Consider the following 27,888-nt stretch of genomic DNA (forward strand, 5'->3'; position numbering starts at 1 on the left):
TGAGGATATTTCCTTTTTCACCATAGCCCTCTATGGGCTTCCAAATATCGCTTTACCAATTCCACAAGAACTGTCTTAGCGAAAGGCTTCTTGAGGAGAAAGCTGTAACTCTGTGAGATGATTTCACAGAACACAAAGAAGTTTCTCAGAAAGCTTCTTTCTCTTTGTTATCGGAGGATATTTCCTTTGGCCCTATAGTCTTCAATGGGATCCGAAATATCTGTTCTCAGATTCCAAAGAAATAAGGCTAGCAAAGAGATCCACGAAAAACAGATGTAACTCTGTGAGATGAATTAACAGAACACTCAGCAGTTTCTCAGAAAGCTTCCTTCCAGATTTCATCTGAGGATATTTCCTTTTTCACCATAGCCCTCTATGGGCTTCCAAATATCACTTTGCCAATTCCACAAGAACTGTCTTAGCGAAAGGCTTCTTGAGGGGAAAGCTGTAACTCTGTGAGATGATTTCACAGAACACAAAGAAGTTTCTCAGAAAGCTTCTTTCTCTTTGTTATCGGAGGATATTTCCTTTGGCCCTATAGTCTTCAATGGGATCCGAAATATCTGTTCTCAGATTCCAAAGAAATAAGGCTAGCAAAGAGATCCACGAAATACAGATGTAACTCTGTGAGATGAATTACCAGACCACTTAGCAGTTTCACAGAAAGCTTCTTTCCAGATTTCATCTGAGGATATTTCCTTTTTCATCATAGCCCTCTATGGGCTTCCAAATATCACTTTGCCAAATCCTCAAGAACTGTCTTAGCGAAAGGCTTCTTGAGGGGAAAGCTGTAACTCTGTGAGATGATTTCACAGAACACAAAGAAGTTTCTCAGAAAGCTTCTATCTCTTCCTTATCGGAGGATATTTCCTTTGGCCCTATAGCCTTCAAAGGGAGCCGAAATATCTGTTCTCAGATTCCACAGAAATAAGTCTAGCAAAGAGATCCACGAAATACAGATGTAACTCTGTGAGATGAATTAACAGAACACTAAGCAGTTTCTCAGAAAGCTTCCTTCCAGATTTCATCTGAGGATATTTCCTTTATCACCATAGCCCTCTATGGGCTACCAAATATCACTTTGCCAATTCCACAAGAACTGTCTTAGCGAAAGGCTTCTTGAGGGGAAAGCTGTAACTCTGTGACATGATTTCACAGAACATAAAGAAGTTTCTCAGAAAGCTTCTTTCTCTTTGTTATCCGAGGATATTTCCTATGGCCCCATAGTCTTCAAAGGGATCCGAAATATCTGTTCTCAGATTCCACAGAAATAAGGCTAGCAAAGAGATCCACGAAATACAGATGTAACTCTGTGAGATGAATTAACAGAACACTCAGCAGTTTCTCAGAAAGCTTCCTTCCAGATTTCATCTGAGGATATTTCCTTTTTCACTATAGCCCTCTATGGGCTTCCAAATATCACTTTGCCAATTCCACAAGAACTGTCTTAGCGAAAGGCTTCTTGAGGGGAAAGCTGTAACTCTGTGAGATGATTTCACAGAACACAAAGAAGTTTCTCAGAAAGCTTCTATCTCTTTGTTATGGGAGGATATTTCCTTTGGCCCTATAGTCTTCAAAGGTTTATGAAATATCTGTTCTCAGATTCCACAGAAATAAGGCTAGCAAAGAGATCCACGAAATACAGATGTAACTCTGTGAGATGAATTAACAGAACACTAAGCAGTTTCTCAGAAAGCTTCTTTCCACATTTCATCTGAGGATATTTCCTTCTTCACCATAGCCCTCTATGGGCTTCCAAATATCGCTTTGCCAATTCCACAAGAACTGTCTTAGCGAAAGGCTTCTTGAGGGGAAAACTGTAACTCTGTGAGATGATTTCACAGAACACAAAGAAGTTTCTCAGAAAGCTTCTTTCTCTTTGTTATCGGAGGATATTTCCTTTGGCCCTATAGTCTTCAATGGGATCTGAAATATCTGTTCTCAGATTCCACAGAAATAAGGCTAGCAAAGAGATCCACGAAATACAGATGTAACTCTGTGAGATGAATTAACAGAACACTCAGCAGTTTCTCAGAAAGCTTCCTTCCAGATTTCATCTGAGGATATTTCCTTTTTCACCATAGCCCTCTAGGGGCTTCCAAATATCACTTTGCCAATTCCACAAGAACTGTCTTAGCGAAAGGCTTCTTGAGGAGAAAGCTGTAACTCTGTGAGATGATTTCACAGAACACAAAGAAGTTTCTCAGAAAGCTTCTTTCTCTTTGTTATCGGAGGATATTTCCTTTGGCCCTGTAGTCTTCAAAGGGATCCGAAATATCTGTTCTCAGATTCCAAAGAAATAAGGCTAGCAAAGAGATCCACGAAATACAGATGTAACTCTGTGAGATGAATTAACAGAACACTAAGCAGTTTCACAGAAAGCTTCTTTCCAGATTTCATCTGAGGATATTTCCTTTTTCACCATAGCCCTCTATGGGCTTCCAAATATCACTTTGCCATTTCCACAAGAACTGTCTTAGCGAAAGGCTTCTTGAAGAGAAAGCTGTAACTCTGTGAGATGATTTCACAGAAAACAAAGAAGTTTCTCAGAAAGCTTCTTTCTCTTTGTTATCGGAGGATATTTCCTTTGGCCCTATAGTCTTCAATGGGATCCGAAATATCTGTTCTCAGACTCCAAAGAAATAAGGCTAGCAAAGAGATCCAAGAAATACAGATGTAACTCTGTGGATGAATTAACAGAACACTAAGCTGTTTCGCAGAAAGCTTCTTTCCAGATTTCATGTGAGGATATTTCCTTTTTCACCATAGCCCTCTAAGGGCTTCCAAATATCGCTTTGCCAATTCCACAAGAACTGTCTTAGCGAAAGGCTTCTTGAGGGGAAAGCTGTAACTCTGTGAGATGATTTCACAGAACACAAAGAAGTTTCTCAGAAAGCTTCTTTCTCTTTGTTATCGGAGGATATTTCCTTTGCCCCTATAGTCTTCAATGGGATCCGAAATATCTGTTCTCAGATTCCAGAGAAATAAGGCTAGCAAAGAGATCCAGGAAATACAGATGTAACTCTGTGAGATGTATTAACAGAACACTCAGCAGTTTCTCAGAAAGCTTCCTTCCAGATTTCATCTGAGGATATTTCCTTTTTCACCATAGCCCTCTATGGGCTTCCAAATATCACTTTGCCAATTCCAAAAGAACTGTCTTAGCGAAAGGCTTCTTGAGGCGAAAGCTGTAACTCTGTGAGATGATTTCACAGAACACAAAGAAGTTTCTCAGAAAGCTTCTTTCTCTTTGTTATCGGAGGATATTTAATTTGGCCCAATAGTCTTCAAAGGGATCCGAAATATCTGTTCTCAGATTCCACAGAAATAAGTCTAGCAAAGAGAACCACGAAATACAGATGTAACTCTGTGAGATGAATTAACAGAACACTCAGAAGTTTCTCAGAAAGCTTCCTTCCAGATTTCATCTGAGGATATTTCCTTTTTCACCGTAGCCCTCTATGGGCTTCCAAATATCTCTTTGCCAATTCCACAAGAACTGTCTTAGCGACAGGCTTCTTGAGGGGAAAGCTGTAACTCTGTGAGATGATTTCACAGAACACAAAGAAGTTTCTCAGAAAGCTTCTTTCTCTTTGTTATCGGAGGATATTTCCTTTGGCCCTATAGTCTTCAAAGGGATCCGAAATATCTGTTCTCAGATTCCACAGAAATAAGTCTAGCAAAGAGATCCACGAAATACAGATGTAACTCTGCGAGATGAATTAACAGAACACTAAGCAGTTTCTCAGAAAGCTTCTTTCCAGATTTCATCTGAGGATATTTCCTTTTTCACCATAGCCCTCTATGGGCTTCCAAATATCACTTTGCCAATTCCACGAGAACTGTCTTAGCGAAAGGCTTCTTGAGGGGAAAGCTGTAACTCTGTGAGATGATTTCATAGAACACAAAGAAGTTTCTCAGAAAGCTTCTTTCTCTTTGTTATCGGAGGATATTTCCTTTGGCCCTATAGTCTTCAATGGGATCCGAAATATCTGTTCTCAGATTCCACAGAAATAAGGCTAGCAAAGAGATCCACGAAATACAGATGTAACTCTGTGAGATGAATTAACAGAACACTCAGCAGTTTCTCAGAAAGCTTCCTTCCAGATTTCATCTGAGGATATTTCCTTTTTCACCATAGCCCTCTATGGGCTTCCAAAATCACTTTGCCAATTCCACAAGAACTGTCTTAGCGAAAGGTTTCTTGAGGGGAAAGCTGTAACTCTGTGAGATGATTTCACAGAACACAAAGAAGTTTCTCAGAAAGCTTCTTTCTCTTTGTTATCGGAGGATATTTCCTTTGGCCCTATAGTCTTCAATGGGATCCGAAATATCTGTTCTCAGATTCCACAGAAATAAGGCTAGCAAAGAGATCCACGAAATACAGATGTAACTCTGTGAGATGAATTAACAGAACACTAAGCAGTTTCTCAGAAAGCTTCTTTCCAGATTTCATCTGAGGATATTTCCTTTTTCACCATAGCCCTCTAAGGGCTTCCAAATATCACTTTGCCAATTCCACAAGAACTGTCTTTGCGAAAGGCTTCTTGAGGGGAAAGCTGTAACTCTGTGAGATGATTTCACAGAACACAAAGAAGTTTCTCAGAAAGCTTCTTTCTCTTTGTTACGGAGGATATTTCCTTTGGCCTTATAGTCTTCAATGGGATCCGAAACATCTGTTCTCAGATTGCACAGAAATAAGGCTAGCAAAGAGATCCACGAAATACAGATGTAACTCTGTGAGATGAATTAACAGAACACTCAGCAGTTTCTCAGAAAGCTTCTTTCCAGATTTCATCTGAGGATATTTCCTTTTTCACCGTAGCCCTCTATGGGCTTCCAAATATCAGTTTGCCACTTCCACAAGAACTGTCTTAGCGAAAGGCTTCTTGAGGGGAAAGCTGTAACTCTGTGAGATGATTTCACAGAACACAAAGAAGTTTCTCAGAAAGCTTCTTTCTCTTTGTTATCGGAGGATATTTCCTTTGGCCCTATAGTCTTCAAAGGGATCCGAAATATCTGTTCTCAGATTCCACAGAAATAAGTCTAGCAAAGAGATTCACGAAATACAGATGTAATTCTGCGAGATGAATTAACAGAACACTAAGCAGTTTCTCAGAAAGCTTCTTTCCAGATTTCATCTGAGGATATTTCCTTTTTCACCATAGCCCTCTATGGGCTTCCAAATATCACTTTGCCAATTCCACGAGAACTGTCTTAGCGAAAGGCTTCTTGAGGGGAAAGCTGTAACTTTGTGAGATGATTTCACAGAACACAAAGAAGTTTCTCAGAAAGCTTCTTTCTCTTTGTTATTGGAGGATATTTCCTTTGGCCCTATAGTCTTCAATAGGATCCGAAATATCTGTTCTCAGATTCCACAGAAATAAGGCTAGCAAAGAGATCCACGAAATACAGATGTAACTCTGTGAGATGAAATAACAGAACACTCAGCAGTTTCTCAGAAAGCTTCCTTCCAGATTTCATCTGAGGATATTTCCTTTTTCACCATAGCCCTCTATGGGCTTCCAAATATCACTTTGCCAATTCCACAAGAACTGTCTTAGCGAAAGGCTTCTTGAGGGGAAAGCTGTAACGCTGTGAGATGATTTCACAGAACACGAAGAAGTTTCTCAGAAAGCTTCTTTCTCTTTGTTATCGGAGGATATTTCCTTTGGCCCCATAGTCTTCAAAGGGATCCGAAATATCTGTTCTCAGATTCCACAGAAATAAGGCTAGCAAAGAGATCCACGAAATACAGATGTAACTCTGTGAGATGAATTAACAGAACACTCAGCAGTTTCTCAGAAAGCTTCCTTCCAGATTTCATCTGAGGATATTTCCTTTTTCACTATAGCCCTCTATGGGCTTCCAAATATCACTTTGCCAATTCCACAAGAACTGTCTTAGCGAAAGGCTTCTTGAGGGGAAAGCTGTAACTCTGTGAGATGATTTCACAGAACACAAAGAAGTTTCTCAGAAAGCTTCTATCTCTTTGTTATGGGAGGATATTTCCTTTGGCCCTATAGTCTTCAAAGGTTTATGAAATATCTGTTCTCAGATTCCACAGAAATAAGGCTAGCAAAGAGATCCACGAAATACAGATGTAACTCTGTGAGATGAATTAACAGAACACTAAGCAGTTTCTCAGAAAGCTTCTTTCCACATTTCATCTGAGGATATTTCCTTCTTCACCATAGCCCTCTATGGGCTTCCAAATATCGCTTTGCCAATTCCACAAGAACTGTCTTAGCGAAAGGCTTCTTGAGGGGAAAACTGTAACTCTGTGAGATGATTTCACAGAACACAAAGAAGTTTCTCAGAAAGCTTCTTTCTCTTTGTTATCGGAGGATATTTCCTTTGGCCCTATAGTCTTCAATGGGATCTGAAATATCTGTTCTCAGATTCCACAGAAATAAGGCTAGCAAAGAGATCCACGAAATACAGATGTAACTCTGTGAGATGAATTAACAGAACACTCAGCAGTTTCTCAGAAAGCTTCCTTCCAGATTTCATCTGAGGATATTTCCTTTTTCACCATAGCCCTCTAGGGGCTTCCAAATATCACTTTGCCAATTCCACAAGAACTGTCTTAGCGAAAGGCTTCTTGAGGAGAAAGCTGTAACTCTGTGAGATGATTTCACAGAACACAAAGAAGTTTCTCAGAAAGCTTCTTTCTCTTTGTTATCGGAGGATATTTCCTTTGGCCCTGTAGTCTTCAAAGGGATCCGAAATATCTGTTCTCAGATTCCAAAGAAATAAGGCTAGCAAAGAGATCCACGAAATACAGATGTAACTCTGTGAGATGAATTAACAGAACACTAAGCAGTTTCACAGAAAGCTTCTTTCCAGATTTCATCTGAGGATATTTCCTTTTTCACCATAGCCCTCTATGGGCTTCCAAATATCACTTTGCCATTTCCACAAGAACTGTCTTAGCGAAAGGCTTCTTGAAGAGAAAGCTGTAACTCTGTGAGATGATTTCACAGAAAACAAAGAAGTTTCTCAGAAAGCTTCTTTCTCTTTGTTATCGGAGGATATTTCCTTTGGCCCTATAGTCTTCAATGGGATCCGAAATATCTGTTCTCAGACTCCAAAGAAATAAGGCTAGCAAAGAGATCCAAGAAATACAGATGTAACTCTGTGGATGAATTAACAGAACACTAAGCTGTTTCGCAGAAAGCTTCTTTCCAGATTTCATGTGAGGATATTTCCTTTTTCACCATAGCCCTCTAAGGGCTTCCAAATATCGCTTTGCCAATTCCACAAGAACTGTCTTAGCGAAAGGCTTCTTGAGGGGAAAGCTGTAACTCTGTGAGATGATTTCACAGAACACAAAGAAGTTTCTCAGAAAGCTTCTTTCTCTTTGTTATCGGAGGATATTTCCTTTGCCCCTATAGTCTTCAATGGGATCCGAAATATCTGTTCTCAGATTCCAGAGAAATAAGGCTAGCAAAGAGATCCAGGAAATACAGATGTAACTCTGTGAGATGTATTAACAGAACACTCAGCAGTTTCTCAGAAAGCTTCCTTCCAGATTTCATCTGAGGATATTTCCTTTTTCACCATAGCCCTCTATGGGCTTCCAAATATCACTTTGCCAATTCCAAAAGAACTGTCTTAGCGAAAGGCTTCTTGAGGCGAAAGCTGTAACTCTGTGAGATGATTTCACAGAACACAAAGAAGTTTCTCAGAAAGCTTCTTTCTCTTTGTTATCGGAGGATATTTAATTTGGCCCAATAGTCTTCAAAGGGATCCGAAATATCTGTTCTCAGATTCCACAGAAATAAGTCTAGCAAAGAGAACCACGAAATACAGATGTAACTCTGTGAGATGAATTAACAGAACACTCAGAAGTTTCTCAGAAAGCTTCCTTCCAGATTTCATCTGAGGATATTTCCTTTTTCACCGTAGCCCTCTATGGGCTTCCAAATATCTCTTTGCCAATTCCACAAGAACTGTCTTAGCGACAGGCTTCTTGAGGGGAAAGCTGTAACTCTGTGAGATGATTTCACAGAACACAAAGAAGTTTCTCAGAAAGCTTCTTTCTCTTTGTTATCGGAGGATATTTCCTTTGGCCCTATAGTCTTCAAAGGGATCCGAAATATCTGTTCTCAGATTCCACAGAAATAAGTCTAGCAAAGAGATCCACGAAATACAGATGTAACTCTGCGAGATGAATTAACAGAACACTAAGCAGTTTCTCAGAAAGCTTCTTTCCAGATTTCATCTGAGGATATTTCCTTTTTCACCATAGCCCTCTATGGGCTTCCAAATATCACTTTGCCAATTCCACGAGAACTGTCTTAGCGAAAGGCTTCTTGAGGGGAAAGCTGTAACTCTGTGAGATGATTTCATAGAACACAAAGAAGTTTCTCAGAAAGCTTCTTTCTCTTTGTTATCGGAGGATATTTCCTTTGGCCCTATAGTCTTCAATGGGATCCGAAATATCTGTTCTCAGATTCCACAGAAATAAGGCTAGCAAAGAGATCCACGAAATACAGATGTAACTCTGTGAGATGAATTAACAGAACACTCAGCAGTTTCTCAGAAAGCTTCCTTCCAGATTTCATCTGAGGATATTTCCTTTTTCACCATAGCCCTCTATGGGCTTCCAAAATCACTTTGCCAATTCCACAAGAACTGTCTTAGCGAAAGGTTTCTTGAGGGGAAAGCTGTAACTCTGTGAGATGATTTCACAGAACACAAAGAAGTTTCTCAGAAAGCTTCTTTCTCTTTGTTATCGGAGGATATTTCCTTTGGCCCTATAGTCTTCAATGGGATCCGAAATATCTGTTCTCAGATTCCACAGAAATAAGGCTAGCAAAGAGATCCACGAAATACAGATGTAACTCTGTGAGATGAATTAACAGAACACTAAGCAGTTTCTCAGAAAGCTTCTTTCCAGATTTCATCTGAGGATATTTCCTTTTTCACCATAGCCCTCTAAGGGCTTCCAAATATCACTTTGCCAATTCCACAAGAACTGTCTTTGCGAAAGGCTTCTTGAGGGGAAAGCTGTAACTCTGTGAGATGATTTCACAGAACACAAAGAAGTTTCTCAGAAAGCTTCTTTCTCTTTGTTACGGAGGATATTTCCTTTGGCCTTATAGTCTTCAATGGGATCCGAAACATCTGTTCTCAGATTGCACAGAAATAAGGCTAGCAAAGAGATCCACGAAATACAGATGTAACTCTGTGAGATGAATTAACAGAACACTCAGCAGTTTCTCAGAAAGCTTCTTTCCAGATTTCATCTGAGGATATTTCCTTTTTCACCGTAGCCCTCTATGGGCTTCCAAATATCAGTTTGCCACTTCCACAAGAACTGTCTTAGCGAAAGGCTTCTTGAGGGGAAAGCTGTAACTCTGTGAGATGATTTCACAGAACACAAAGAAGTTTCTCAGAAAGCTTCTTTCTCTTTGTTATCGGAGGATATTTCCTTTGGCCCTATAGTCTTCAAAGGGATCCGAAATATCTGTTCTCAGATTCCACAGAAATAAGTCTAGCAAAGAGATTCACGAAATACAGATGTAATTCTGCGAGATGAATTAACAGAACACTAAGCAGTTTCTCAGAAAGCTTCTTTCCAGATTTCATCTGAGGATATTTCCTTTTTCACCATAGCCCTCTATGGGCTTCCAAATATCACTTTGCCAATTCCACGAGAACTGTCTTAGCGAAAGGCTTCTTGAGGGGAAAGCTGTAACTTTGTGAGATGATTTCACAGAACACAAAGAAGTTTCTCAGAAAGCTTCTTTCTCTTTGTTATTGGAGGATATTTCCTTTGGCCCTATAGTCTTCAATAGGATCCGAAATATCTGTTCTCAGATTCCACAGAAATAAGGCTAGCAAAGAGATCCACGAAATACAGATGTAACTCTGTGAGATGAAATAACAGAACACTCAGCAGTTTCTCAGAAAGCTTCCTTCCAGATTTCATCTGAGGATATTTCCTTTTTCACCATAGCCCTCTATGGGCTTCCAAATATCACTTTGCCAATTCCACAAGAACTGTCTTAGCGAAAGGCTTCTTGAGGGGAAAGCTGTAACGCTGTGAGATGATTTCACAGAACACGAAGAAGTTTCTCAGAAAGCTTCTTTCTCTTTGTTATCGGAGGATATTTCCTTTGGCCCTATAGTCTTCAATGGGATCCGAAATATCTGTTCTCAGATTCCAAAGAAATAAGGCTAGCAAAGGGATCCACGAAATACAGATGTAACTCTGTGAGATAAATTAACAGAACACTTAGCAGTTTCACAGAAAGCTTCTTTCCAGATTTCATCTGAGGATATTTCCTTTTTCATCATAGCCCTCTATGGGCTTCCAAATATCACTTTGCCAATTCCACAAGAACTGTCTTAGCGAAAGGCTTCTTGAGGGGAAAGCTGTAACTCTGTGAGATGATTTCACAGAACACAAAGAAGTTTCTCAGAAAGCTTCTATCTCTTCGTTATCGGAGGATATTTGCTTTGGCCCTATAGTCTTCAAAGGGAGCCGAAATATCTGTTCTCAGATTCCACAGAAATAAGTCTAGCAAAGAGATCCAGGAAATACAGATGTAACTCTGCGAGATGAATTAACAGAACACTAAGCAGTTTCTCAGAAAGCTTCTTTCCGGATTTCATCTGAGGATATTTCCTTTTTCACCATAGCCCTCTATGGGCTTCCAAATATCACTTTGCCAATTCCACGAGAACTGTCTTAGCGAAAGGCTTCTTGAGGGGAAAGCTGTAACTTTGTGAGATGATTTCACAGAACACAAAGAAGTTTCTCAGAAAGCTTCTTTCTCTTTGTTATCGGAGGATATTTCCTTTGGCCCTATAGTATTCAATAGGATACGAAATATCTGTTCTCACATTCCACAGAAATAAGGCTAGCAAAGAGATCCACGAAATACAGATGTAACTCTGTGAGATGAATTAACAGAACACTCAGCAGTTTCTCAGAAAGCTTCCTTCCAGATTTCATCTGAGGATATTTCCTTTTTCACCATAGCCCTCAATGGGCTTCCAAATATCACTTTGCCAATTCCACAAGAACTGTCTTAGCGAAAGGCTTCTTGAGAGGAAAGCTGTAACTCTGTGAGATGATTTCACAGAACACAAAGAAGTTTCTCAGAAAGCTTCTTTCTCTTTGTTATCGGAGGATATTTCCTTTGGCCCTATAGTCTTCAATGGGATCCGAAATATCTGTTCTCAGATTCCAAAGAAATAAGGCTAGCAAAGAGATCCACGAAATACAGATGTAACTCTGTGAGATGAATTAACAGACCACTTAGCAGTTTCACAGAAAGCTTCTTTCCAGATTTCATCTGAGGATATTTCCTTTTTCATCATAGCCCTCTATGGGCTTCCAAATATCACTTTGCCAATTCCACAAGAACTGTCTTAGCGAAAGGCTTCTTGAGGGGAAAGCTGTAACTCTGTGACATGATTTCACAGAACATAAAGAAGTTTCTCAGAAAGCTTCTTTCTCTTTGTTATCCGAGGATATTTCCTTTGGCCCCATAGTCTTCAAAGGGATCCGAAATATCTGTTCTCAGATTCCACAGAAATAAGGCTAGCAAAGAGATCCACGAAATACAGATGTAACTCTGTGAGATGAATTAACAGAACACTCAGCAGTTTCTCAGAAAGCTTCCTTCCAGATTTCATCTGAGGATATTTCCTATTTCACTATAGCCCTCTATGGGCTTCCAAATATCACTTTGCCAATTCCACAAGAACTGTCTTAGCGAAAGGCTTCTTGAGGGGAAAGCTGTAACTCTGTGAGATGATTTCACAGAACACAAAGAAGTTTCTCAGAAAGCTTCTATCTCTTTGTTATGGGAGGATATTTCCTTTGGCCCTATAGTCTTCAAAGGTTTATGAAATATCTGTTCTCAGATTCCACAGAAATAAGGCTAGCAAAGAGATCCACGAAATACAGATGTAACTCTGTGAGATGAATTAACAGAACACTAAGCAGTTTCTCAGAAAGCTTCTTTCCACATTTCATCTGAGGATATTTCCTTCTTCACCATAGCCCTCTATGGGCTTCCAAATATCGCTTTGCCAATTCCACAAGAACTGTCTTAGCGAAAGGCTTCTTGAGGGGAAAGCTGTAACTCTGTGAGATGATTTCACAGAACACAAAGAAGTTTCTCAGAAAGCTTCTTTCTCTTTGTTATCGGAGGATATTTCCTTTGGCCCTATAGTCTTCAAAGGGATCCGAAATATCTGTTCTCAGATTCCAAAGAAATAAGGCTAGCAAAGAGATCCACGAAATACAGATGTAACTCTGTGAGATGAATTAACAGAACACTAAGGAGTTTCACAGAAAGCTTCTTTCCAGATTTCATCTGAGGATATTTCCTTTTTCACCATAGCCCTCTATGGGCTTCCAAATATCACTTTGCCATTTCCACAAGAACTGTCTTAGCGAAAGGCTTCTTGAAGAGAAAGCTGTAACTCTGTGAGATGATTTCACAGAAAACAAAGAAGTTTCTCAGAAAGCTTCTTTCTCTTTGTTATCGGAGGATATTTCCTTTGGCCCTATAGTCTTCAATGGGATCCGAAATATCTGTTCTCAGACTCCAAAGAAATAAGGCTAGCAAAGAGATCCAAGAAATACAGATGTAACTCTGTGGATGAATTAACAGAACACTAAGCTGTTTCGCAGAAAGCTTCTTTCCAGATTTCATGTGAGGATATTTCCTTTTTCACCATAGCCCTCTAAGGGCTTCCAAATATCACTTTGCCAATTCCACAAGAACTGTCTTAGCGAAAGGCTTCTTGAGGGGAAAGCTGTAACTCTGTGAGATGATTTCACAGAACACAAAGAAGTTTCTCAGAAAGCTTCTTTCTCTTTGTTATCGGAGGATATTTCCTTTGCCCCTATAGTCTTCAATGGGATCCGAAATATCTGTTCTCAGATTCCAGAGAAATAAGGCTAGCAAAGAGATCCAGGAAATACAGATGTAACTCTGTGAGATGAATTAACAGAACACTCAGCAGTTTCTCAGAAAGCTTCCTTCCAGATTTCATCTGAGGATATTTCCTTTTTCACCATAGCCCTCTATGGGCTTCCAAATATCACTTTGCCAATTCCAAAAGAACTGTCTTAGCGAAAGGCTTCTTGAGGGGAAAGCTGTAACTCTGTGAGATGATTTCACAGAACACAAAGAAGTTTCTCAGAAAGCTTCTTTCTCTTTGTTATCGGAGGATATTTAATTTGGCCCAATAGTCTTCAAAGGGATCCGAAATATCTGTTCTCAGATTCCACAGAAATAAGTCTAGCAAAGAGATCCACGAAATACAGATGTAACTCTGTGAGATGAATTAACAGAACACTCAGAAGTTTCTCAGAAAGCTTCCTTCCAGATTTCATCTGAGGATATTTCCTTTTTCACCGTAGCCCTCTATGGGCTTCCAAATATCTCTTTGCCAATTCCACAAGAACTGTCTTAGCGACAGGCTTCTTGAGGGGAAAGCTGTAACTCTGTGAGATGATTTCACAGAACACAAAGAAGTTTCTCAGAAAGCTTCTTTCTCTTTGTTATCGGAGGATACTTCCTTTGGCCCTATAGTCTTCAATGGGATCCGAAATATCTGTTCTCAGATTCCACAGAAATAAGGCTAGCAAAGAGATCCACGAAATACAGATGTAATTCTGTGAGATGAATTAACAGAACACTAAGTAGTTTCTCAGAAAGCTTCTTTCCAGATTTCATCTGAGGATATTTCCTTTTTCACCATAGCCCTCTATGGGCTTCCAAATATCACTTTGCCAATTCCACAAGAACTGTCTTAGCGAAAGGCTTGTTGAGGGGAAAGCTGTAACTCTGTGAGATGATTTCACAGAACACAAAGATGTGTCTCAGAAAGCATCTTTCTCTTTGTTATCGGAGGATATTTCCTTTGGCCCTATAGTCTTCAATGGGATCCGAAATATCTGTTCTCACATTCCACAGAAATAAGGCTAGCAAAGAGATCCACGAAATACAGATGTAACTCTGTGAGATGAATTAACAGAACACTAAGCAGTTTCTCAGAAAGCTTCTTTCCAGATATCATCTGAGGATATTTCCTTTTTCACCATAGCCCTCTATGGGCTTCCAAATATCACTTTGCCAATTCCACAAGAACTGTCTTAGCGAAAGGCTTCTTGAGGGGAAAGCTGTAACTCTGTGAGATGATTTCACAGAACACAAAGAAGTTTCTCAGAAAGCTTCTTTCTCTTTGTTGTCGGAGGATATTTCCTTTGGCCCTATAGTCTTCAAAGGGATCCGAAATATCTGTTCTCAGATTCCAGAGAAATAAGGCTAGCAAAGAGATCCACGAAATACAGATGTAACTCTGTGAGTGGAAGTCACACATGACAGAGCCGTTTCTCAGTAAGCTTCTTTCCAGATTTCATCTGAGGATATTTCCTTTTTCACCATAGCCCTCTAGGGTCTTCCAAATATCACTTTGCCAATTTCACAAGAACCGTCTTAGCGAAAGGCTTCTTGAGGGGAAAGCTGTAACTCTGTGAGATGATTTCACAGAACACAAAGAAGTTTCTCAGAAAGCTTCTTTCTCTTTGTTATCGGAGGATATTTCCTTTGGCCCTATAGTCTTCAAAGGGATCCGAAATATCTGTTCTCAGATTCCACAGAAATAAGGCTAGCAAAGAGATCCACGAAATACAGATGTAACTCTGTGAGATGAATTAACAGAACACTCAGCAGTTTCTCAGAAAGCTTCTTACCAGATTTCATCTCAGGATATTTCCTTTTTTACCATAGCCCTCTATGGGCTTCCAAATATCACTTTGCCAATTCCACAAGAACTGTCTTAGCGAAAGGCTTCTTGAGGGGAAAGCTGTAACTCTGTGAGATGATGTCACAGAACACAAAGATGTTTCTCAGAAAGCTTCTTTCTCTTTGTTATCGGAGGATACTTCCTTTGGCCCTATAGTCTTCAATGGGATCCGAAATATCTGTTCTCAGATTCTAGAGAAATAAGGCTAGCAAAGAGATCCACGAAATACAGATGTAACTCTGTGAGATGAATTAACAGAACACTAAGCAGTTTCTCAGAAAGCTTCTTTCCAGATTTCATCTGAGGATATTTCCTTTTTCACCATAGCCCTCTATGGGCTTCCAAATATCACTTTGCCAATTCCACGAGAACTGTCTTAGCGAAAGGCTTCTTGAGGGGAAAGCTGTAACTCTGTGAGATGATTTCATAGAACACAAAGAAGTTTCTCAGAAAGCTTCTTTCTCTTTGTTATCGGAGGATATTTCCTTTGGCCCTATAGTCTTCAATGGGATCCGAAATATCTGTTCTCAGATTCCACAGAAATAAGGCTAGCAAAGAGATCCACGAAATACAGATGTAACTCTGTGAGATGAATTAACAGAACACTCAGCAGTTTCTCAGAAAGCTTCCTTCCAGATTTCATCTGAGGATATTTCCTTTTTCACCATAGCCCTCTATGGGCTTCCAAAATCACTTTGCCAATTCCACAAGAACTGTCTTAGCGAAAGGTTTCTTGAGGGGAAAGCTGTAACTCTGTGAGATGATTTCACAGAACACAAAGAAGTTTCTCAGAAAGCTTCTTTCTCTTTGTTATCGGAGGATATTTCCTTTGGCCCTATAGTCTTCAATGGGATCCGAAATATCTGTTCTCAGATTCCACAGAAATAAGGCTAGCAAAGACATCCACGAAATACAGATGTAACTCTGTGAGATGAATTAACAGAACACTAAGCAGTTTCTCAGAAAGCTTCTTTCCAGATTTCATCTGAGGATATTTCCTTTTTCACCATAGCCCTCTAAGGGCTTCCAAATATCACTTTGCCAATTCCACAAGAACTGTCTTTGCGAAAGGCTTCTTGAGGGGAAAGCTGTAACTCTGTGAGATGATTTCACAGAACACAAAGAAGTTTCTCAGAAAGCTTCTTTCTCTTTGTTACGGAGGATATTTCCTTTGGCCTTATAGTCTTCAATGGGATCCGAAATATCTGTTCTCAGATTCCACAGAAATAAGGCTAGCAAAGAGATCCACGAAATACAGATGTAACTCTGTGAGATGAATTAACAGAACACTCAGCAGTTTCTCAGAAAGCTTCTTTCCAGATTTCATCTGAGGATATTTCCTTTTTCACCGTAGCCCTCTATGGGCTTCCAAATATCAGTTTGCCAATTCCACAAGAACTGTCTTAGCGAAAGGCTTCTTGAGGGGAAAGCTGTAACTCTGTGAGATGATTTCACAGAACACAAAGAAGTTTCTCAGAAAGCTTCTTTCTCTTTGTTATCGGAGGATATTTCCTTTGGCCCTATAGTCTTCAAAGGGATCCGAAATATCTGTTCTCAGATTCCACAGAAATAAGTCTAGCAAAGAGATCCACGAAATACAGATGTAACTCTGCGAGATGAATTAACAGAACACTAAGCAGTTTCTCAGAAAGCTTCTTTCCAGATTTCATCTGAGGATATTTCCTTTTTCACCATAGCCCTCTATGGGCTTCCAAATATCACTTTGCCAATTCCACGAGAACTGTCTTAGCGAAAGGCTTCTTGAGAGGAAAGCTGTTACTTTGTGAGATGATTTCACAGAACACAAAGAAGTTTCTCAGAAAGCTTCTTTCTCTTTGTTATCGGAGGATATTTCCTTTGGCCCTATAGTCTTCAATAGGATCCGAAATATCTGTTCTCAGATTCCACAGAAATAAGGCTAGCAAAGAGATCCACGAAATACAGATGTAACTCTGTGAGTTGAATTAACAGAACACTCAGCAGTTTCTCAGAAAGCTTCCTTCCACATTTCATCTGAGGATATTTCCTTTTTCACCATAGCCCTCTATGGGCTTCCAAATATCACTTTGCCAATTCCACAAGAACTGTCTTAGCGAAAGGCTTCTTGAGGGGAAAGCTGTAACTCTGTGAGATGATTTCACAGAACACGAAGAAGATTCTCAGAAAGCTTCTTTCTCTTTGTTATCGGAGGATATTTCCTTTGGCCCTATAGTCTTCAATGGGATCCGAAATATCTGTTCTCAGATTCCAAAGAAATAAGGATAGCAAAGAGATCCACGAAATACAGATGTAAACCTGTGAGATGAATTAACAGAACACTTAGCAGTTTCACAGAAAGCTTCTTTCCAGATTTCATCTGAGGATATTTCCTTTTTCATCATAGCCCTCTATGGGCTTCCAAATATCACTTTGCCAATTCCACAAGAACTGTCTTAGCGAAAGGCTTCTTGAGGGGAAAGCTGTAACTCTGTGAGATGATTTCACAGAACACAAAGAAGTTTCTCAGAAAGCTTCTATCTCTTCCTTATCGGAGGATATTTCCTTTGGCCCTATAGTCTTCAAAGGGAGCCGAAATATCTGTTCTCAGATTCCACAGAAATAAGTCTAGCAAGGAGATCCACGAAATACAGATGTAACTCTGTGAGATGAATTAACAGAACACTAAGCAGTTTCTCAGAAAGCTTCCTTCCAGATTTCATCTGAGGATATTTCCTTTTTCACCATAGCCCTCTATGTGCTTCCAAATATCACTTTGCCAATTCCACAAGAACTGTCTTAGCGAAAGGCTTCTTGAGGGGAAAGCTGTAACTCTGTGAGATGATTTCACAGAACACAAAGAAGTTTCTCAGAAAGCTTCTTTCTCTTTGTTATGGGAGGATATTTCCTTTGGCCCTATAGTCTTCAATGGGTTACGAAATATCTGTTCTCAGATTCCACATAAATAAGGCTAGCAAAGAGATCCACGAAATACAGATGTAACTCTGTGAGATGAATTAACAGAACACTAAGCAGTTTCTCAGAAAGCTTCTTTCCACAATTCATCTGAGGATATTTCCTTCTTCACCATAGCCCTCTATGGGCTTCCAAATATCACTTTGCCAATTCCACAAGAACTGTCGTAGCGAAAGGCTTCTTGAGGGGAAAGCTGTAACTCTGTGAGATGATTTCACAGAACACAAAGAAGTTTCTCAGAAAGCTTCTTTCTCTTTGTTATCGGAGGATATTTCCTTTGGCCCTATAGTCTTCAATGGGATCCGAAATATCTGTTCTCAGATTCCACAGAAATAAGGCTAGCAAAGAGATCCACGAAATACGGATGTAACTCTGTGAGATGAATTAACAGAACACTAAGCAGTTTCTCAGAAAGCTTCTTTCCAGATTTCATCTGAGGATATTTCCTTTTTCACCATAGCCCTCTATGGGCTTCCAAATATCACTTTGCAAATCCCACAAGAAATGTCTTAGCGAAAGGCTTCTTGAGGGGAAAGCTGTAACTCTGTGAGATGATTTCACAGAATACAAAGAAGTTTCTCAGAAAGCTTCTTTCTCTTTGTTATCGGAGGATATTTCCTTTGGCCCTATAGTCTTCAATGGGATCCGAAATATCTGTTCTCAGATTCCACAGATATAAAGCTAGCAAAGACATCCACGAAATACAGATGTAACTCTGTGAGATGAATTAACAGAACACTAAGCATTTTCTCAGAAAGCTTCTTTCCAGATTTCATCTGAGGATATTTCCTTTTTCACCATAGCCCTCTATGGGCTTCCAAATATCACTTTGCCAATTCCACGAGAACTGTCTTAGCGAAAGGCTTCTTGAGGGGAAGGCTGTAACTCTGTGAGATGATTTCACAGAACACAAAGAAGTTTCTCAGAAAGCTTCTTTCTCTTTGTTATCGGAGGATATTTCCTTTGGCCCTATAGTCTTCAAAGGGATCCGAAATATCTGTTCTCAGATTCCACAGAAATAAGGCTAGCAAAGAGATCCACGAAATACAGATGTAACTCTGTGAGATGAATTAACAGAACACTAAGCAGTTTCTCAGAAAGCTTCTTTCCAGATTTCATCTGAGGATATTTCCTTTTTCACCATAGCCCTCTAAGGGCTTCCAAATATCACTTTGCCAATTCCACAAGAACTGTCTTTGCGAAAGGCTTCTTGAGGGGAAAGCTGTAACTCTGTGAGATGATTTCACAGAACACAAAGAAGTTTCTCAGAAAGCTTCATTCTCTTTGTTACGGAGGATATTTCCTTTGGCCTTATAGTCTTCAATGGGATCCGAAATATCTGTTCTCAGATTCCACAGAAATAAGGCTAGCAAAGAGATCCACGAAATACAGATGTAACTCTGTGAGATGAATTAACAGAACACTCAGCAGTTTCTCAGAAAGCTTCTTACCAGATTTCATCTGAGGATATTTCCTTTTTCACCGTAGCCCTCTATGGGCTTCCAAATATCAGTTTGCCAATTCCACAAGAACTGTCTTAGCGAAAGGCTTCTTGAGGGGAAAGCTGTAACTCTGTGAGATGATTTCACAGAACACAAAGAAGTTTCTCAGAAATCTTCTTTCTCTTTGTTATCGGAGGATATTTCCTTTGGCCCTATAGTCTTCAAAGGGATCCGAAATATCTGTTCTCAGATTCCACAGAAATAAGTCTAGCAAAGAGATCCACGAAATACAGATGTAACTCTGCGAGATGAATTAACAGAACACTAAGCATTTTCTCAGAAAGCTTCTTTCCAGATTTCATCTGAGGATATTTCCTTTTTCACCATAGCCCTCTATGGGCTTCCAAATATCACTTTGCCAATTCCACGAGAACTGTCTTAGCGAAAGGCTTCTTGAGGGGAAAGCTGTAACTCTGTGAGATGATTTCATAGAACACAAAGAATTTTCTCAGAAAGCTTCTTTCTCTTTGTTATCGGAGGATATTTCCTTTGGCCCTATAGTCTTCAATGGGATCCGAAATATCTGTTCTCAGATTCCACAGAAATAAGGCTAGCAAAGAGATCCACGAAATACAGATGTAACTCTGTGAGATGAATTAACAGAACACTCAGCAGTTTCTCAGAAAGCTTCCTTCCAGATTTCATCTGAGGATATTTCCTTTTTCACCATAGCCCTCTATGGGCTTCCAAAATCACTTTGCCAATTCCACAAGAACTGTCTTAGCGAAAGGTTTCTTGAGGGGAAAGCTGTAACTCTGTGAGATGATTTCACAGAACACAAAGACGTTTCTCAGAAAGCTTCTTTCTCTTTGTTATCGGAGGATATTTCCTTTGGCCCTATAGTCTTCAATGGGATCCGAAATATCTGTTCTCAGATTCCACAGAAATAAGGCTAGCAAAGACATCCACGAAATACAGATGTAACTCTGTGAGATGAATTAACAGAACACTAAGCAGTTTCTCAGAAAGCTTCTTTCCAGATTTCATCTGAGGATATTTCCTTTTTCACCATAGCCCTCTAAGGGCTTCCAAATATCACTTTGCCAATTCCACAAGAACTGTCTTTGCGAAAGGCTTCTTGAGGGGAAAGCTGTAACTCTGTGAGATGATTTCACAGAACACAAAGAAGTTTCTCAGAAAGCTTCTTTCTCTTTGTTACGGAGGATATTTCCTTTGGCCTTATAGTCTTCAATGGGATCCGAAATATCTGTTCTCAGATTCCACAGAAATAAGGCTAGCAAAGAGATCCACGAAATACAGATGTAACTCTGTGAGATGAATTAACAGAACACTCAGCAGTTTCTCAGAAAGCTTCTTTCCAGATTTCATCTGAGGATATTTCCTTTTTCACCGTAGCCCTCTATGGGCTTCCAAATATCAGTTTGCCAATTCCACAAGAACTGTCTTAGCGAAAGGCTTCTTGAGGGGAAAGCTGTAACTCTGTGAGATGATTTCACAGAACACAAAGAAGTTTCTCAGAAAGCTTCTTTCTCTTTGTTATCGGAGGATATTTCCTTTGGCCCTATAGTCTTCAAAGGGATCCGAAATATCTGTTCTCAGATTCCACAGAAATAAGTCTAGCAAAGAGATCCACGAAATACAGATGTAACTCTGCGAGATGAATTAACAGAACACTAAGCAGTTTCTCAGAAAGCTTCTTTCCAGATTTCATCTGAGGATATTTCCTTTTTCACCATAGCCCTCTATGGGCTTCCAAATATCACTTTGCCAATTCCACGAGAACTGTCTTAGCGAAAGGCTTCTTGAGAGGAAAGCTGTTACTTTGTGAGATGATTTCACAGAACACAAAGAAGTTTCTCAGAAAGCTTCTTTCTCTTTGTTATCGGAGGATATTTCCTTTGGCCCTATAGTCTTCAATAGGATCCGAAATATCTGTTCTCAGATTCCACAGAAATAAGGCTAGCAAAGAGATCCACGAAATACAGATGTAACTCTGTGAGTTGAATTAACAGAACACTCAGCAGTTTCTCAGAAAGCTTCCTTCCACATTTCATCTGAGGATATTTCCTTTTTCACCATAGCCCTCTATGGGCTTCCAAATATCACTTTGCCAATTCCACAAGAACTGTCTTAGCGAAAGGCTTGTTGAGGGGAAAGTTGTAACTCTGTGAGATGATTTCACAGAACACGAAGAAGATTCTCAGAAAGCTTCTTTCTCTTTGTTATCGGAGGATATTTCCTTTGGCCCTATAGTCTTCAATGGGATCCGAAATATCTGTTCTCAGATTCCAAAGAAATAAGGATAGCAAAGAGATCCACGAAATACAGATGTAAACCTGTGAGATGAATTAACAGAACAGTTAGCAGTTTCACAGAAAGCTTCTTTCCAGATTTCATCTGAGGATATTTCCTTTTTCATCATAGCCCTCTATGGGCTTCCAAATATCACTTTGCCAATTCCACAAGAACTGTCTTAGCGAAAGGCTTCTTGAGGGGAAAGCTGTAACTCTGTGAGATGATTTCACAGAACACAAAGAAGTTTCTCAGAAAGCTTCTATCTCTTCCTTATCGGAGGATATTTCCTTTGGCCCTATAGTCTTCAAAGGGAGCCGAAATATCTGTTCTCAGATTCCACAGAAATAAGTCTAGCAAGGAGATCCACGAAATACAGATGTAACTCTGTGAGATGAATTAACAGAACACTAAGCAGTTTCGCAGAAAGCTTCCTTCCAGATTTCATCTGAGGATATTTCCTTTATCACCATAGCCCTCTATGGGCTACCAAATATCACTTTGCCAATTCCACAAGAACTGTCTTAGCGAAAGGCTTCTTGAGGGGAAAGCTGTAACTCTGTGACATGATTTCACAGAACACAAAGAAGTTTCTCAGAAAGCTTCTCTCTCTTTGTTATCGGAGGATATTTCCTTTTGCCCTATAGTCTTCAATGGGATCCGAAATATCTGTTCTCAGATTCGACAGAAATAAGGCTAGCAAAGAGATCCACGAAATACAGATGTAACTCTGTGAGATGAATTAACAGAACACTCAGCAGTTTCTCAGAAAGCTTCCTTCCAGATTTCATCTGAGGATATTTCCTTTTTCACCATAGCCCTCTATGTGCTTCCAAATATCACTTTGCCAATTCCACAAGAACTGTCTTAGCGAAAGGCTTCTTGAGGGGAAAGCTGTAACTCTGTGAGATGATTTCACAGAACACAAAGAAGTTTCTCAGAAAGCTTCTTTCTCTTTGTTATGGGAGGATATTTCCTTTGGCCCTATAGTCTTCAATGGGTTACGAAATATCTGTTCTCAGATTCCACATAAATAAGGCTAGCAAAGAGATCCACGAAATACAGATGTAACTCTGTGAGATGAATTAACAGAACACTAAGCAGTTTCTCAGAAAGCTTCTTTCCACATTTCATCTGAGGATATTTCCTTCTTCACCATAGCCCTCTATGGGCTTCCAAATACCACTTTGCCAATTCCACAAGAACTGTCGTAGCGAAAGGCTTCTTGAGGGGAAAGCTGTAACTCTGTGAGATGATTTCACAGAACACAAAGAAGTTTCTCAGAAAGCTTCTTTCTCTTTGTTATCGGAGGATATTTCCTTTGGCCCTATAGTCTTCAATGGGATCCGAAATATCTGTTCTCAGATTCCACAGAAATAAGGCTAGCAAAGAGATCCACGAAATACGGATGTAACTCTGTGAGATGAATTAACAGAACACTAAGCAGTTTCTCAGAAAGCTTCTTTCCAGATTTCATCTGAGGATATTTCCTTTTTCACCATAGCCCTCTATGGGCTTCCAAATATCACTTTGCAAATCCCACAAGAAATGTCTTAGCGAAAGGCTTCTTGAGGGGAAAGCTGTAACTCTGTGAGATGATTTCACAGAATACAAAGAAGTTTCTCAGAAAGCTTCTTTCTCTTTGTTATCGGAGGATATTTCCTTTGGCCCTATAGTCTTCAATGGGATCCGAAATATGTGTTCTCAGATTCCACAGATATAAAGCTAGCAAAGACATCCACGAAATACAGATGTAACTCTGTGAGATGAATTAACAGAACACTAAGCATTTTCTCAGAAAGCTTCTTTCCAGATTTCATCTGAGGATATTTCCTTTTTCACCATAGCCCTCTATGGGCTTCCAAATATCACTTTGCCAATTCCACGAGAACTGTCTTAGCGAAAGGCTTCTTGAGGGGAAGGCTGTAACTCTGTGAGATGATTTCACAGAACACAAAGAAGTTTCTCAGAAAGCTTCTTTCTCTTTGTTATCGGAGGATATTTCCTTTGGCCCTATAGTCTTCAAAGGGATCCGAAATATCTGTTCTCAGATTCCACAGAAATAAGGCTAGCAAAGAGATCCACGAAATACAGATGTAACTCTTTGAGATGAATTAACAGAACACTAAGCAGTTTCACAGAAAGCTTCTTTCCAGATTTCATCTGAGGATATTTCCTTTTTCACCATAGCCCTCTATGGGCTTCCAAATATCACTTTGCCAATTCCACAAGAACTGTCTTAGCGAAAGGCTTCTTGAAGGGAAAGCTGTATCTCTGTGAGATGATTTCACAGAACACAAAGAAGTTTCTCGGAAAGCTTCTTTCTCTTTGTTATCGGAGGATATTTCCTTTGGCCCTATAGTCTTCAATGGGATCCGAAATATCTGTTCTCACACTCCAAAGAAATAAGGCTAGCAAAGAGATCCAAGAAATACAGATGTAACTCTGTGGATGAATTAACAGAACACTAAGCAGTTTCGCAGAAAGCTTCTTTCCAGATTTCATGTGAGGATATTTCCTTTTTCACCATAGCCCTCTATGGGCTACCAAATATCACTTTGCCAATTCCACGAGAACTGTCTTAGCGAAAGGCTTCTTGAGGGGAAAGCTGTAACTCTGTGAGATGATTTCACAGAACACAAAGAAGTTTCTCAGAAAGCTTCTTTCTCTTTGTTATCGGAGGATATTTCCTTTGGCCCTATAGTCTTCAAAGGGATCCGAAATATCTGTTCTCAGATTCCACAGAAATAAGGCTAGCAAAGAGATCCACGAAATACAGATGTAACTCTGTGAGATGAATTAACAGAACACTAAGCAGTTTCACAGAAAGCTTCTTTCCAGATTTCATCTGAGGATATTTCCTTTTTCACCATAGCCCTCTAGGGGCTTCCAAATATCACTTTGCCAATTCCACAAGACCTGTCTTAGCGAAAGGCTTCTTGAAGGGAAAGCTGTAACTCTGTGAGATGATTTCACAGAACACAAAGAAGTTTCTCAGAAAGCTTCTTTCTCTTTGTTATCGGAGGATATTTCCTTTGGCCCTATAATCTTCAATGGGATCCGAAATATCTGTTCTCAGACTCCAAAGAAATAAGGCTAGCAAAGAGATCCAAGAAATACAGATGTAACTCTGTGGATGAATTAACAGAACACTAAGCTGTTTCGCAGAAAGCTTCTTTCCAGATTTCATGTGAGGATATTTCCTTTTTCACCATAGCCCTCTATGGGCTTCCAAATATCGCTTTGCCAATTCCACAAGAACTGTCTTAGCGAAAGGTTTCTTGAGGGGAAAGCTGTAACTCTGTGAGATGATTTCACAGAACACAAAGAAGTTTCTCAGAAAGCTTCTTTCTCTTTGTTATCGGAGGATATTTCCTTTGGCCCTATAGTCTTCAATGGGATCTGAAATATCTGTTCTCAGATTCCAGAGAAATAAGGATAGCAAAGAGATCCAGGAAATACAGATGTAACTCTGTGAGATGAATTAACAGAACACTCAGCAGTTTCTCAGAAAGCTTCCTTCCAGATTTCATCTGAGGATATTTCCTTTTTCACCATAGCCCTCTAGGGGCTTCCAAGTATCACTTTGCCAATTCCAAAAGAACTGTCTTAGCGAAAGGCTTCTTCAGGGGAAAGCTGTAACTCTGTGAGATGATTTCACAGAACACAAAGAAGTTTCTCAGAAAGCTTCTTTCTCTTTGTTATCGGAGGATATTTCCTTTGGCCCAATAGTCTTCAAAGGGATCCGAAATATCTGTTCTTAGATCCCAAAGAAATAAGGCTAACAAAGAGATCCACGAAATACAGATGTAACTCTGTGAGATGAATTAACAGAACACTAAGCAGTTTCTCAGAAAGCTTCTTTCCAGATTTCATCTGAGGATATTTCCTTTTTCACCATAGCCCTCTATGGGCTTCCAAATATCACTTTGCCAATCCCACAAGAAATGTCTTAGCGAAAGGCTTCTTGAGGGGAAAGCTGTAACTCTGTGACATGATTTCACAGAACACAAAGAAGTTTCTCAGAAAGCTTCTTTCTCTTTGTTATCGGAGGATATTTCCTTTGGCCCTATAGTCTTCAATGGGATCCGAAATATCTGTTCTCAGATTCCACAGAAATAAGTCTAGCAAAGAGATCCACGAAATACAGATGTAACTCTGTGAGATGAATTAACAGAACACTCAGAAGTTTCTCAGAAAGCTTCCTTCCAGATTTCATCTGAGGATATTTCCTTTTTCACCATAGCCCTCTATGGGCTTCCAAATATCTCTTTGCCAATTCCACAAGAACTGTCTTAGCGACAGGCTTCTTGAGGGGAAAGCTGTAACTCTGTGAGATGATTTCACAGAACACAAAGAAGTTTCTCAGAAAGCTTCTTTCTCTTTGTTATCGGAGGATAGTTCCTTTGGCCCTATAGTCTTCAATGGGATCCGAAATATCTGTTCTCAGATTCCACAGAAATAAGGCTAGCAAAGAGATCCACGAAATACAGATGTAACTCTGTGAGATGAAATAACAGAACACTAAGTAGTTTCTCAGAAAGCTTCTTTCCAGATTTCATCTGAGGATATTTCCTTTTTCACCATAGCCCTCTATGGGCTTCCAAATATCACTTTGCCAATTCCACAAGAACTGTCTTAGCGAAAGGCTTGTTGAGGGGAAAGCTGTAACTCTGTGAGATGATTTCACAGAACACAAAGATGTGTCTCAGAAAGCATCTTTCTCTTTGTTATCGGAGGATATTTCCTTTGGCCCTATAGTCTTCAATGGGATCCGAAATATCTGTTCTGAGATTCCACAGAAATAAGGCTAGCAAAGAGATCCACGAAATACAGATGTAACTCTGTGAGATGAATTAACAGAACACTAAGCAGTTTCTCAGAAAGCTTCTTTCCAGATATCATCTGAGGATATTTCCTTTTTCACCATAGCCCTCTATGGGCTTCCAAATATCACTTTGCCAATTCCACAAGAACTGTCTTAGCGAAAGGCTTCTTGAGGGGAAAGCTGTAACTCTGTGAGATTATTTCACAGAACACAAAGAAGTTTCTCAGAAAGCTTCTTTCTCTTTGTTGTCGGAGGATATTTCCTTTGGCCCTATAGTCTTCAAAGGGATTCGAAATATCTGTTCTCAGATTCCAGAGAAATAAGGCTAGCAAAGAGATCCACGAAATACAGATGTAACTCTGTGAGTGGAAGTCACACATGACAGAGCAGTTTCTCAGTAAGCTTCTTTCCAGATTTCATCTGAGGATATTTCCTTTTTCACCATAGCCCTCTAAGGGCTTCCAAATATCACTTTGCCAATTCCACAAGAACTGTCTTAGCGAAAGGCTTCTTGAGGGGAAAGCTGTAACTCTGTGAGATGATTTCACAGAACACGAAGAAGATTCTCAGAAAGCTTCTTTCTCTTTGTTATCGGAGGATATTTCCTTTGGCCCTATAGTCTTCAATGGTATCCGAAATATCTGTTCTCAGATTCCAAAGAAATAAGGATAGCAAAGAGATCCACGAAATACAGATGTAAACCTGTGAGATGAATTAACAGAACACTTAGCAGTTTCACAGAAAGCTTCTTTCCAGATTTCATCTGAGGATATTTCCTTTTTCATCATAGCCCTCTATGGGCTTCCAAATATCACTTTGCCAATTCCACAAGAACTGTCTTAGCGAAAGGCTTCTTGAGGGGAAAGCTGTAACTCTGTGAGATGATTTCACAGAACACAAAGAAGTTTCTCAGAAAGCTTCTATCTCTTCCTTATCGGAGGATATTTCCTTTGGCCCTATAGTCTTCAAAGGGAGCCGAAATATCTGTTCTCAGATTCCACAGAAATAAGTCTAGCAAGGAGATCCACGAAATACAGATGTAACTCTGTGAGATGAATTAACAGAACACTAAGCAGTTTCTCAGAAAGCTTCCTTCCAGATTTCATCTGAGGATATTTCCTTTATCACCATAGCCCTCTATGGGCTACCAAATATCACTTTGCCAATTCCACAAGAACTGTCTTAGCGAAAGGCTTCTTGAGGGGAAAGCTGTAACTCTGTGACATGATTTCACAGAACACAAAGAAGTTTCTCAGAAAGCTTCTCTCTCTTTGTTATCGGAGGATATTTCCTTTGGCCCTATAGTCTTCAATGGGATCCGAAATATCTGTTCTCAGATTCGACAGAAATAAGGCTAGCAAAGAGATCCACGAAATACAGATGTAACTCTGTGAGATGAATTAACAGAACACTCAGCAGTTTCTCAGAAAGCTTCCTTCCAGATTTCATCTGAGGATATTTCCTTTTTCACCATAGCCCTCTATGTGCTTCCAAATATCACTTTGCCAATTCCACAAGAACTGTCTTAGCGAAAGGCTTCTTGAGGGGAAAGCTGTAACTCTGTGAGAT

The sequence above is a fragment of the Macaca mulatta genome, chromosome 19 (assembly GCF_049350105.2).
Source record: "Macaca mulatta isolate MMU2019108-1 chromosome 19, T2T-MMU8v2.0, whole genome shotgun sequence".
NCBI classification, from domain to species: Eukaryota; Metazoa; Chordata; class Mammalia; order Primates; family Cercopithecidae; genus Macaca; species Macaca mulatta.